Here is a 12,664-nt window from a genome sequence, read left to right as displayed (position 1 = left end):
TAGCCAGAAAATATGCCAAAGCAAGACAGGGATTCAGAATACTGGAAGTTTATAATGAGATCTTAAAACTCTCCGTGTATTTTTAAAATTTAGATTATTAGCCTTTTTTGGGGGTTCCAGAACTCTGATATAAGAACTAAACAAATATTTGTGAAATGAGAGAAAACAAAATTAACTCTCTCTACATTTCTGCTATAATCTTGCTTGTCACTACAGTATGAAAAAACTACTGTATATGTCAGAAGCCCACTTAATTAATGAACTTAATTCTCACTTAAGACTAAAATGTCAATAAAAAGGATTGTACTTGTAAGGGGAATTAGAATTTAATAAACTTATTTCAGGCTCTTTGTTTTATTTTATTTGAGCCATGAGCAAAAATATTATATAATTAGCATAACTGATTTTATGACATTATTTACCCCTGAGGTATGTGAAATTATAAAAAAAGTGAAGTATATGTGGAAGAATGTTAAACAGTTTTTGTTTCTGTTACTATACTTGTCTTAATCTTGTTTATTCATAACTATATTATATACATTTATCTAAGATTATTACTGGGATTACAGAACTGAACCATTATTACTCATCCTAATTTTGTACCTTGTTATATTTTTTGTAATTTATAGGTAAGAAAATTTTACTTTAATATGCACAAGGTGTTCCAGTAATTCTGGAGGAAACAGATTTCCTTTAGTGCAGTTTATTACAAAAATCAGTGTAAAATTGTTTATTGATTTTTGGCAAGCCATCTAAAGGAAATTACAGCTATTTGACAGAAAGCTCAGGAAAAATAAACAGTAAGATGACATAAGAAAATATCCAAACTATGATTATATGGTGCCAAAGAAAGACTCAATAAGATTTATTTCCTTTTCTTACAAAAATTTGACCCAGTGCTTTTGGTAAGCATAATTTTTAAATGATCTCTCAATTGAAGTTATAAACTAAAAATCATGGGTATTTTTTAAAATAATCTTATAAGGTTCTACCTGGATTGGGAGAATATAGAATTTGATTCTGGGGTTTTTTCTTCTGGCTGAAGGACTAGATCTGCTTTGTTCACCGTTGTCCCCACACACTGAGCACACGGCCCGGCATGGGGAAGACACTCAGTACATTTTTGTCAACTTGAGCCAACTCAGAGGCCAGCGCTCACCTACAAGTGGCTATGGGAGGAACGCCCGGACACCTGGTTTGTCGCCTCGGTCTCCGTTTTGTGTCTCAGCACTCCTGTTGGTGGACGGGCACTTGGCTTGTCCACTATTACGGGCAGTAGCGGAGCAGACATCCTCATGTGTTCATGCTCTCCAGAGTGTATGTGTGGGTGTTTTGGTGGCAGATCCTTCTGGAGGGAGAATGGCCAGGGTAAGAAAATGCGTACATTTACCTTGTGATAGATACTGACCAACTGCCTTCCAAAAAGAGAAGTTCCAATGCCCTTGTAGGAAAGTGACATTTCTCTACATATGCTGATCTGGGATCGGATTAATTTTAACTTCTCTGAAGTCAAAAGGAATGGAAATTTTATAATTTAAGAAAGTGAAGCATTTCTGGCTGATAGTAAACATTGTTTCTTCTTTTCTCTTTGGTCCCTTTAATGGTGATGCCTACATCTATACAAGTAAAGACTCACAGAAATAAATTCCATTAAAATATTCAGTAATATGTATTATATTCAAATATCTCTGACCTGATGACTTCATATATAATGGTTTCATTGCTATTATTATGTGCTAGGCACTTTCTGAGCATTTTGTGTACATAATGATACTTAGTCCTCACAGTAAGTCCTTGAGGTACACGCTATTATTACCCCTTCGCTAAAGAAGACACCGAGGCCTAGAGGAATTAAGTAATTTGCCCAAGGACAGTAGCTAATAACTGTCAATCCAGGTTTCATACCACGCCTCCCTCACCTCAGGCCCCAGTTGCCTAAATTACCACTTACTTAATTGCCTGGCCTGCTTTTTTCCCTCAGTTATTGTCATCTGATGGTGAGAGTCGGGGATATTTTCCAAAGAAAAATAATGCATGAGCCTACATGAATACCCATTAAGCTGTACCTATTCAGGCCTCTCACAGTGAATCTGTGGAACAAACTGTCTCTTCTAAGAACTTTGCTTGGTTCTAGGTCCAGATTAACTCTTTGTTGATGTATTTGCTGAGGGCAAAGTCAACACTCTACATCACTCGTGTCTTGAACAAGGCAGGACCAGTCACGTCACATGGAAGGATTTGGGTGCGACAAACACTCCGCTTCAGTGCAGAGGAGGGTCCCGTGGTGCTGCGCTCCAAGGCTGCTCATGGCTCACTGCACACCACGTCCCCTTAGTCTGGCTGCCCAGCCCGAGAGCCTAGGACATGGCCCAGACAGAACTCAGGTGACGTGCAGGTTTTTAATCCTCGACTCCTGGGACTAGATTCACTTGTTAGTCCTGGAATGGTCAACCTGAACATCTACCATTTGGGATGGCCATGGCCACTTGTTCACCAGTGAATCTGTACTCTGAGGTGCTCGCCCCTCCGACAAGCTGTGAGGAGTCAGTAAGAGCAGAGAGCTGGTGGTGATGGGCATGGGCACCACTGCAGGTTTTTGGTCTTTGAGAGTTTTGGTTCAGGGTAGTAGAACCCAACTTGAATTGGCCTTCGGAGACAAAGGAATTCAGTGGCTTATGTCACTGGAAAGTTCCAGATTGGTGCTGACATCAGGGCCTGCAGGGACTCCAATGGCATTGTCAGTACTCTCTTAGACTGTCTTTCTCTCTCTCTTGGCTGCGTTTCTCTCTGGTCATTGACCTCATTCTATCCTTTTGTGGACAGATTTCTCTCAAGCGAATGGGGGTGGGCTGTGTAGGGATGCCGTGGCCATGGCTGGCTTCAGGTTTCCAGCCTCTCAGCCAGAGACCTCAGAGCAAACAGGAAGCTTTTTTAGCACCAGATTGTAAAATCAGAAGGAAGCACATTCTGTTTGGCCTTGCATGGGTCGTGAGCCCATCCTTCGGACCTCTCCCTGCAGCCAAGAATTGGGGTATCGTGGTTGTCAAGCCAGGGCAAGGAATTCTGATGGGCAGTCCTCCCAGAGCCACAAGGGATGGGGAAAGGTTAATTTCTACAAAGAAGAAGTGTTATTGCCAGAAGGAGGAATAAATGTGTGGCTCACTAAAACATTTCACAAGAAAGCCCAGAAAATGATTGGGCATTGAACTTGAAGTGTATCATTCAGAGAATAGCTGAGTCCAGGGAGCAACAGATCCTTGTTTGTTATCCTTTTGAATGGGGTGGTCACCTCCCCTGTATCTTTTTAGGTAGAAGATCAGAGCCACTTTTATGGTGACGAAGACAATTTACTTGGACCAAGAACAGAATAATATGGGGCATGTTAAGTAGCAAATATGAAACCTACTACTCGTGTGGAGGACAGGGACCACTTCTTTGGTTTCATTCCTGAGAAACGTACAAAGGTATAAGGAGTTTGGGCGTGATCTTGTTCTGATGTTGGAGGTGTTTAGATAAAATGGGAGCTTCCGATTGAGAGATTCCCTTTAGAATACTGAGTAGAATGTTTACAAGAAACTTTAGTTCTTTTATGCAGAACAAGGAAACAGTAAGTGTTGAATTAGAGCTTCTACTTCTAGAGAAAGAAAAAAAATAGGATTAAAGAAAGAAATTTACAAAAGGAAGGACAAAAGCCTGGCAATGCACGATAACATCCCCTGCCCCAGCCCCCATATCCTTATTAAACTTTAGATTCACTTAAAAAATCACAAGTTATTTTGTGGGCTTATTACTTAAATTTATCTTGCAGTTCAGAAGGAATATGTTATTCCATATTGACACAGTGGCCTAAACATTTTTCTGGTTGATTATGCAAGGTTTTTTATACAGCGTGTGTGGTGCCATTTATTATTACTTCTTGGTTGATAAGTGCCTTCGGTTTGCTTTCTGCAAACCAAGGCAGTAAGAGAGTACCAAAAAAAATGATGAAAATTTTGTAATCAAGCTTCAAGAAATAAGGGCAGTAGAACTTTGGTTTCATAATGCTGTATGAAATGCTTTAGAAGTCTGTATTTTACATAATTACCATTTTGAAGGTAAACTTTTTAACATCCTTTCTTTGTAACTTAGGCTTCTGAAAATTTATTTCTTCTTCCCCACCTTAAGGAAGAGTTCATTCTAGGTCATCATTTTCAGCATGTCTGGCAACCAGCTACGCTGTGTTTAAATTACACACTGTACTTGGATTTGTTGTGAACCTCACAGAACCTCAATTCTGCTGTTATTTAAAAGTTGCTTTCCCCCCACTATAATATGTATATGTGCACATTAGACAAAATTTTGAAAATAAGACCAAAAATATTATCTAGAGGTGGACACCACATCTCTGTTCATTTTTTGTAAGCTTTTGAGTTCAAGGATACATATACAAAGGAAAGCACACAATTTGTCAGTGTTCAGCTTGATGAAGTTCAGCAAAGTGATACACCCTTGTAACAACCACATAGATTGAGAAATAGAACATTACTGTGCTCCAGTGCCTCTCACCTGACACTTCCTACTCACTGTTGCCTTTGAAAATAACCCCTCTCATGTAGATGTTTTACCTGTTGGTGACCTTTATATAAATGAAACCATACAGTGTGTGCTCTTCTGTGGAGTTTGACTTGCTCAGCTCTCTGTTATGAGATTTGAGCTTGTCACACATGGAAGAAGCTTATTCTCTTTCATTTCTGTGTAGTGTTCTAGTGCATGAATATAATTTACTATGTTTATTATTAGACACTTGGGTTGCTTTGGGATACTACAAATAATGCTTCTCTGAACATTCTTATATATATTTTTTGGCAGATGAATGTCTACTTTTATTTTGCTATATACCTAGATCATAGGGAATACCTATGTTTAGCTTTAATAGATGTACTACTAAACAGTTTCCCCAAGTGGTTGTATTATACTGATTTATGCACCAGCAATGTAAGAGTGTTCTAGTTTCTACATATTCTTGTCAACACTTAGTATTGTCTGTCTTTTCCAGTTTTAGCCATCCTTGTGGGTAGTAGAAAATTGCATGCTTTTTTTTTTTTTAAATCCTCACCCCAGGATATGCTTTTTCATTGAAGTAGGATAAAATGTCAGAACTGAGAGGTATTGTTGCTTGTCTTGGCCAATTTTCCTGGAAAGAAATCCCAGAATCTCTTGCCTGAAGATGGGATGGGTGGGTTCTAACCACCAGGGTTCCAGTATTCAAGTGGGGAGGACTTCATGGTTAAGCAGACTCTTGCTTAACCCTAATTCATGGAGTTAAGCCTCAACCCTCTGCTCAGCAGGGCAGCCTTGCAGAGAGTAATCCTCCAGACTTCTGGGGTGGATGGACAATATCTGGAGAACTAACTGCTCTTTTTAAAAACAATTTATTGGATTAATTGGGGTGACTTGATTAAAAAAATTATGTAGATTTTAGGTGTACAATTCTATAATGCATCATCTGTATATTGTGTTGTGTGTTCACCATGCTAAGTCAAGTCTCCTTTCATCACCAGTTATCCTCCCTTTACCCTCTACTACCTCCCCCAACACCTCCTTTCCCTCTGGTAATCACCATATTGTCTATGAGGTTTGTTTGGTTTTTGCTTAATCCCTTCACCTTTTTCACCCAGTTTCCCAAGCCCCATCTCTTCTAACAGCTGTCAGTCTGTTCTCCGTATCTGTGAGTCTGTTTCTCTTTGCTCTTTATGCAAACTCTCAACTAGTCACCCTACTTTCTCCCACCCCCCACTCCTGCCTTCAGAGCTCTTATCTCTAAGCCTGAGCCTTTCTGGGTTTCTGGCTGTGACTGTGAACCAGCTACTTCTTTCTGGCTTCCCTTCCTCTTCCCACTCCCAGCCTGGTAGGCTTAGATTTCAGCTTTCTTAGGGCCCTAAAATCAGCTACCACTTAATCTTTTGCTTTCTAACTCCTTTTTTAAAAAAGTTTCTCTTGTGTATTTTTTCCCTTTCTTGTTCTCTTTGTGGCTTTTAAAATTACTCCCTATCTTTTTAGTTTTGTTTTGGGGAGAAGCATAGATAAATGCTTTCAAACTAGAAGTCTTGCATTAGATTTTGAATGTCAGTGACTATATTTTTTCATTTCTACAAGTTCTATTTGATTTTCAGTTTTCTTTCTTCTGTTTTCTGCTGTGTTATCGTTGCCATATGGTATCTATAACTTCTCTTGTTTTTTTATTGACTTTAAATAGATTCAGAATCTCTCAAATATTTAGAATCTTTCAAATTGTTCTATTATTATTTTCAAATCTTTGGGGGTATGTGTGTGGGGTGTATGTGGTATATATTCATTCTCTTGTTTGTTGTATCTCCTGACTCTTTTATGGTGGTTTGTTTTTCTTTGTGACAAAATGACATGTAACACTGTTTTTGGTGGGAGTCCAGCCTGCCCTGATTATGGACACATTCCCACAGAGTAGGCTTAGCTTTTCCTTCTGTTTTCCTAGAATGTGCCCTTATGGTTTCTCTTATTTCTGGGCCTCTATACATGTGGTTTCTGGAATCTTCTATCTTTTCATCTTTGCTTGGCTCTTACTTGTCTCTCAGGTCTCAGTTTAAAAGTGATTTTCCTGGGATACCTTTCCTGATTTCCCATTCCCTGTATTGTCCCCCAGTGCCCTATATACTTCCGTCATCGTAGTACTGATTACTCTGTAATATAGGTATGCATTTCTGTCTCTTCCTCTCCTGTATGACTAGACTGAATTCTAGGAGGCCGGAATCATCTTACCTTCACCATTAAATACCCAGATCCCACCAAAGTAGCTGTCTGAAACCAGGTTTCATTAACTGTTTCTTAAATGAATGTGATGTATTTTACTTTGAGAGGCTTGCAGGATGGGTTCAGGTTGGTCTGAGAGCACGGCTCTTTGTGCTGGGTTTGCCGCACCCCTGGCGACGCTCCTTCCCAGAGTGGTGCGGGGCGATGCAGGGGCTCTGCTCTCCAAGCGTAAAATATGGACGGTCCGCAAGTTGTCTTTTAGAACTACAGAGGTTCTTCCTATGATCATCACTTTCACATATAACAGGTAAATTGATCACAGGCTTGAGCACTAAAAATTGTGATGGAATGTTGGTCACTCAGCATATGGCACAGCTTCCTGGGTGGCTCACCCTTATGCACAGCGAAGCAGCTGCTGTTGAATGTTTTCCATTCTTTTCTCACTTGTGAGATGTGGGGCTGTAGGACAGCTGTGTGACAGTCTGCGGCTGTGCCCTCTTCTCAGGAGTGAGAGAGGACCAGTTCACGTGGGATGAATGATAATATGCATATTTGACAGTAAGGCTTACGGTTTACAGCGGCTTTGACTGGTATTTCTTGTAGCCGCCCCCAAAAACTTGAATTTAGGAAGACAGTCTAAAGTTTTTGTGTTTTTTAATAGCTAAATGAATGAGTGACTTTAGTTTTCTGGAGAATTTCTTACGGTAATACCGGAATGAAGAATAGTGGTGGTATCTTGTAAGACTGTGGGGAAATACTGTAAGGATTCACTTATTTTGGAAATAGTAATAATTACATTGGCATATGTTTATTGAGAGCATACTATGTGTCAGGCATTCTTCTAAAAACTTTACACATACCACCTCACTTAAATCCAAAGAAAAGTTGGATTTATGTCAGTAAATCTTCATTATCAAGCTATAGTGTGATGTTCAAGGAGAGAGCATCAATGTGTGCTCTCAAACGTTGATGCTCTCTCCTTGACCATGAATGTATTGGTCATTCATGGTCCAATGAATGTATGCTCAGACCACGAATGTGTTCAATTCACGGTCTGTTTGGAATTGAATACGTTCATTAGATCCAAATGTTAGGCTGTGCTAAGGTGAGAAGTACTGCTATAATTCTTTGACTGTTTTTTTAATAGACTTACTCTTGAGTTTCTAGTAATACCTAGCAATGGCAGACTAGGTAATCTGAGCTTCATTATCCTAATGAAGATAACTAAAACGTCAGGTGAAATATAAAAGTAAATCTTCTAAAAATCATCCATAAATAGTAAGATAGTACGTAATTCGTGGGACTGAGATTTCAGGGAAGCCGAGAATGCAGAGTATATAGCTGTTGTGCCCTGGAGGTGTCTCTAGAGGAGGCTGCTGAGAAGCTCCTTTTGGGGACCTTAAGGAGCTAGGGTGGCAAAAGTGGCACTCTGCTATGAAGCCATGAATCCTGGTATGTTCATCCTCTGCCTTGAAGATGAACTGGAAGCAAAGTATCCCTCATACAGCTTGAATCCTAGATTCATTCCTGACACTTAAGTAATTCAGGGAAACTTAAGTGAGGAACTTGGCTTGATAGGGCTTCTAGGACCTCAGAAGTCTGGAAGAAGCAAGCAGAAATCCTCGATAGAGAATAACAGCATCCACACTTCAAGTTATTTCTAGAGATCATTTTTCAAATACACTGTCCAGCCACAGTCAGAGGTGACCAGGCATATGAGGAGACAAGACAAAAGGGACAATCAGCAGAAAATTTTAGCATATATTCATTTAGTGACTCAAAAGGACAGGGAGAGAAAAAGGGGGGGGGAGAGAGAGAGAGCGAGAGAGAGAGAGAGAGAGAGAGAAGATGCAATATTTAAGGATATAATTGCTGAAAAACTTTCCAGAACTGATAGAAGATATCAACTCTCATACTTCAAAGGCCAAAGGCTTCTAACCAGGATAAATAAAAAAAATTACTTATAGGCATGTAATAGTGAAGCTGCAGGTAATCAAAGATAAAGAGAAAATCAGAAAATCCTCCAGAGGAAGAAGATAGATGACCTCAGAGCAACTGGATGGATAACTGGCAGGATAATGGTAGAAAAAGGGGAAATAAAGATATTTTTAGACTAAAACCACGGAGAGGATTTACCACCAGCAGACCCACACTAAAAGAAAAATAGGCTTTAGAATTTCTTCAAGTGTGGGTCTGCTGGCAACAAATCCTCTCAGTTTTAATTCTAAATGAGTGTTCTTTAGGCAGAAGGAAAATAACCCCAGTTGGAAAATCAGAGATAACAGAAAGACAATGATAAATGAACACTGACTATATAAAACAGTAGTAATATTTTGTTAAATATTCAAAATGTGCATAATATTTTTTAAATGCATAACAATAATAGTATTAAAGTTGAAAGGGACTTAAAGTGTTCCAAGTTCTTTCTGGAAAGACAATAAAAGTATGGATTAACATTGAGCTTCTAGAAGTCAAGTGTATGTGTTGTAGTTTCTGGGGTAACCACCAGAAGAATTTACAAACTTACCTGTGAAAGAAATATAATAATAAACCTCTCACCTTTTATGGAGGATATGAAATTTGCCTGTATAACTAGCACTGTGGTGTCTTCCTAGGGCTATTCTCTTTCACATTTCAGGAAATAAATTTACATATGTGAGAGAACAGTTGTTAAGTTTTACTAATTAGGTTCAGAGTAGATGCAAATTAATGTATCCACCTTCCTTCGGTGGAAATTATTTAAAAGAAGTGGATTCCTTCATCTTTCTAACTGCCTACATGTCCTAAATGTATTTTGCCTAGACTTTGGGAATTGTTCTCATATCATCTATTGGAAAAGAGTTGATATTTTCAATTCTCTAGAGTCTAGCATTGTCAAGATCCTTAGTAGAATATCCCTTCCCTGGTTTGTTATTTTATTTTAAATAAAAGATTTTTTAGATAGTTTTCTGTTAGCATTTCTCTCCTTACCACTCAAATCTTACTATACATTATCCAAAATTAAAGTTTGAAGTCAGACAAATAATTATAATAAGGTATAATACTTGGGGCAACTTCCTCCTTTCCCTCCCTTTCTCCTCCCTTATATCCCTTCTTCCAGTGGGTTTCTTAAAAATGTTAAGTATAGATGAGGAAATAAGATAGTTAACTCACTTTAGGAAGCAGTAGGGTTTAGTACATGCAGCAAGATCAAGATTCAGACTCTGATTCTGGGTCATTGCTCCAATGTATTAAAAATGTAAGTAATTCGCTGTGGCTGGTGTAGGTCAGTGGATTGAGCGTGAGCTGCAAACCAAAGGGTCTCCAGTTTCATTCCCAGTTGGACCACATGCCTCAGTTGCTGGCCAGGTCCCCAGTATGGGGTGTGTGAGAAGCAACCACACATTGATATTTCTCTCCTTCTCTCTCCTTCTCTTCCCCTCTCTCTAAAAATGAATAAATAAAATCTTAAAAAAATAAAATAAAAATGTAAGTAATTCATTGCTTCTCAGCTTTTTGGCTAAGATCAAGGGTAGTATCTGTTCTTACCAGTTTAAAAATGTAAGTAATTCAAGGAGAGTTGGAGGAAGTAGAAGAGAGTATAGTGGGAGATAAATGGTGACAGAAAGAGACTTGACTTGGGGTGGTGATCACACAAAGCAATATACAGATGACGTATTAATAGAATTGTAACCGAGCAATTGTAGAATTGTAACCGAGACACCACCTCATGCATGTGGTGTCTCGATGCATGACCCAACAATTAGTGTTGAGGGAAACAGGTTTTTATTTACAGGGTTCTAACCTTAGGGCGACTGGGAGCATTTCTATTCAGGGTTCTGTTCTCCCATGAGACCCAGCACCTCCCTTGCTCCCCACCAGGGTATAAGCTAAAACCATGCCCAGTAGCTTTCCATATCCTTATCTGTTCTTAAATTGGCCGCACAAACAGTTCTCCATCTCCTCTGGAAAGTATATTCATGGGTTTCAGAGTCACCATCCTCTAGCAGCAGCTCTCTCCTTCAGGATCTGGGGTATGTTGTCCTCAGCCTCCATGTAATAGTCCAGGAAAACATGTGCCACATTGCACTGGATCATGGTGAAGTCTGGGAAGGCACAAGTCCTAAGAGAGTGGCCTCTCCGTATGTTCCCCAGAGAAGCAGAAGTCTGTAGCCTCTGGTCACAGTTCAGCATTCCAGACATCTCCCACTAATCCGTGCTTGGTAAGGCAGGTTCCTGCACAGCTCCATCAGCTCTCTCCTTACCCCCTTTTATCCTTCACATTGGCTACTTCACTGCAGACTGCATGTCTGCTTCCTTACCACACCAGGATGCATGGCCGAATTCTCAGAGGAGCAGATGTAGCTCCTCCCTCACTACAGGCAGCACAGCAGAATCTTCTCTGGCTCCCTCCCTCATGGCTACCCCCTCCTCTCTCTTCATGGCTGACCTTCATGGCTGCCTGCTGCTATAGCTCATGTGGCTCCTTTCTCACTACAGACCTCACGATGGACCAAAACCCTTCTCTTTCAGCCCACCCTTATTTTACATGCTGACCTACTTCCTACATGACCTTGTATCCAGCCCCACCTACAATTGGCTACTTTTGCCAGTTGCCCCGTATATATACCTTCATTTGACTGTCATCTTTAGTCAGGATGAGAGTGACTCAGTGATGCAGGGGCCTCCACCTCCCCTGGCTGTGTCACGAGTCAGGATACATTCTGAAAGTCACATATACCTTTTGCCTGGGGCAGGTAGCACAGCTATCTTCTCGCCTTGATTGGCTGTGGGGACTTTGGGGACCCCTTGCTCTGCAACCAGTTACAGAATTGTACACCTGAAACCCATATAATTTTATTAACCAGTGTCATCCAATAAATTCAATAAAAAATTTAAACAATTAGTCAAACTTAGCCTAATTATCAGTTTTTCTCAGTTTCCATCATTTTATAGTCAAGTTGACCTGTTAGATTTATATAGTGTTTAACATGATCCATGTAAAAAATCTTTGAATACTAATTTTTAATTAAGTAATGCATGAATACATTTTCCTTTAAACTTTAGAACATTATGGATAAAGTTTCACTTTCCATTCCTGGTCTCTCCTCATAATCCCCAAAGGTTAACCACTGCTGCTATGAGTTTGACGTCTGTCTTTTTTGTTACCAGCCAAAGCCCATGTGCCCAGTGCTTCAAAAGGCCAAAACTCAAAACATCCGAGTTTGGAGTAAGGAAAGGTTTATTGATCAAGAAGGCACCCACTGAGAGGATGAGGGTTCTAACCCTCAAATCTATTTTCAGAAGTGCAAAGTTCAGGCTTCTTTTATGTTAAGGGAAGAGAAAACAGAAGTGTTGGTTTTTGTAAAAACTGAAGCCCAAAGCAGAATTTCTCTAATGATTAGCATGTTTAAAGCAGGGGCTGCTCGCCTCGAGGCCACGGGAACCGTGCAGGCTTGAGTAAGATCGAGTAAGAGAGGCTGCATCTTTCACTCTGTTAGTTTTAGTCTTCATATTCACAAGTCTACCCAACAATTTACACAGTGTTCTTTGTGCATGTATTTCTTCTCTTTCTAAATAAATTTCCCTTCTGATAGGCATTTGCTTTTCAAGCTTTTCAAGACATTTAGGTTCTTTGGTAAATACCTGTACACATGGTGGGGGCGTCCTTCTAGGAAGACATCTAGAGGTGAACTTCCTTGGTCACACAGCTATGCCCATTTCAACTGTAATGTATTCTGCAGAATTGCATTACCGAGAGGCACCGGGCTTGGAGACCTGTTTCCTCACGACCTTGCAAGTATATTGTGCTATCGAATTTAATTCTTTTTAGTAAATGTAATTCTATTTGAAGAAGTTGGTTTGTGGATGTTTCATCTTTTCCTCCACAAGCAAAACTTGACAGCAAACTGCTACTTTC

At 39.8% G+C, this 12,664-nt stretch overlaps 1 protein-coding gene and 1 pseudogene across 1 annotated transcript in view; both read left to right on the top strand.

Annotated features, from left to right (window-relative positions):
* Positions 1–12,664, top strand: part of LOC123811340 (echinoderm microtubule-associated protein-like 6) — a 126,890-nt gene that overhangs the window by 15,426 nt on the left and 98,800 nt on the right. The gene's annotated exons all lie outside the window — the stretch shown is intronic.
* On the top strand, positions 10,245–10,347 carry LOC123812327 (annotated as a pseudogene).

The sequence above is a fragment of the Phyllostomus hastatus genome, unplaced genomic scaffold (assembly GCF_019186645.2).
Source record: "Phyllostomus hastatus isolate PE091 unplaced genomic scaffold, TTU_PhHast_1.1 phas_scaffold_78, whole genome shotgun sequence".
Taxonomy (NCBI): domain Eukaryota; kingdom Metazoa; phylum Chordata; class Mammalia; order Chiroptera; family Phyllostomidae; genus Phyllostomus; species Phyllostomus hastatus.
This window is presented reverse-complemented; position numbering and strand designations above follow the sequence as displayed.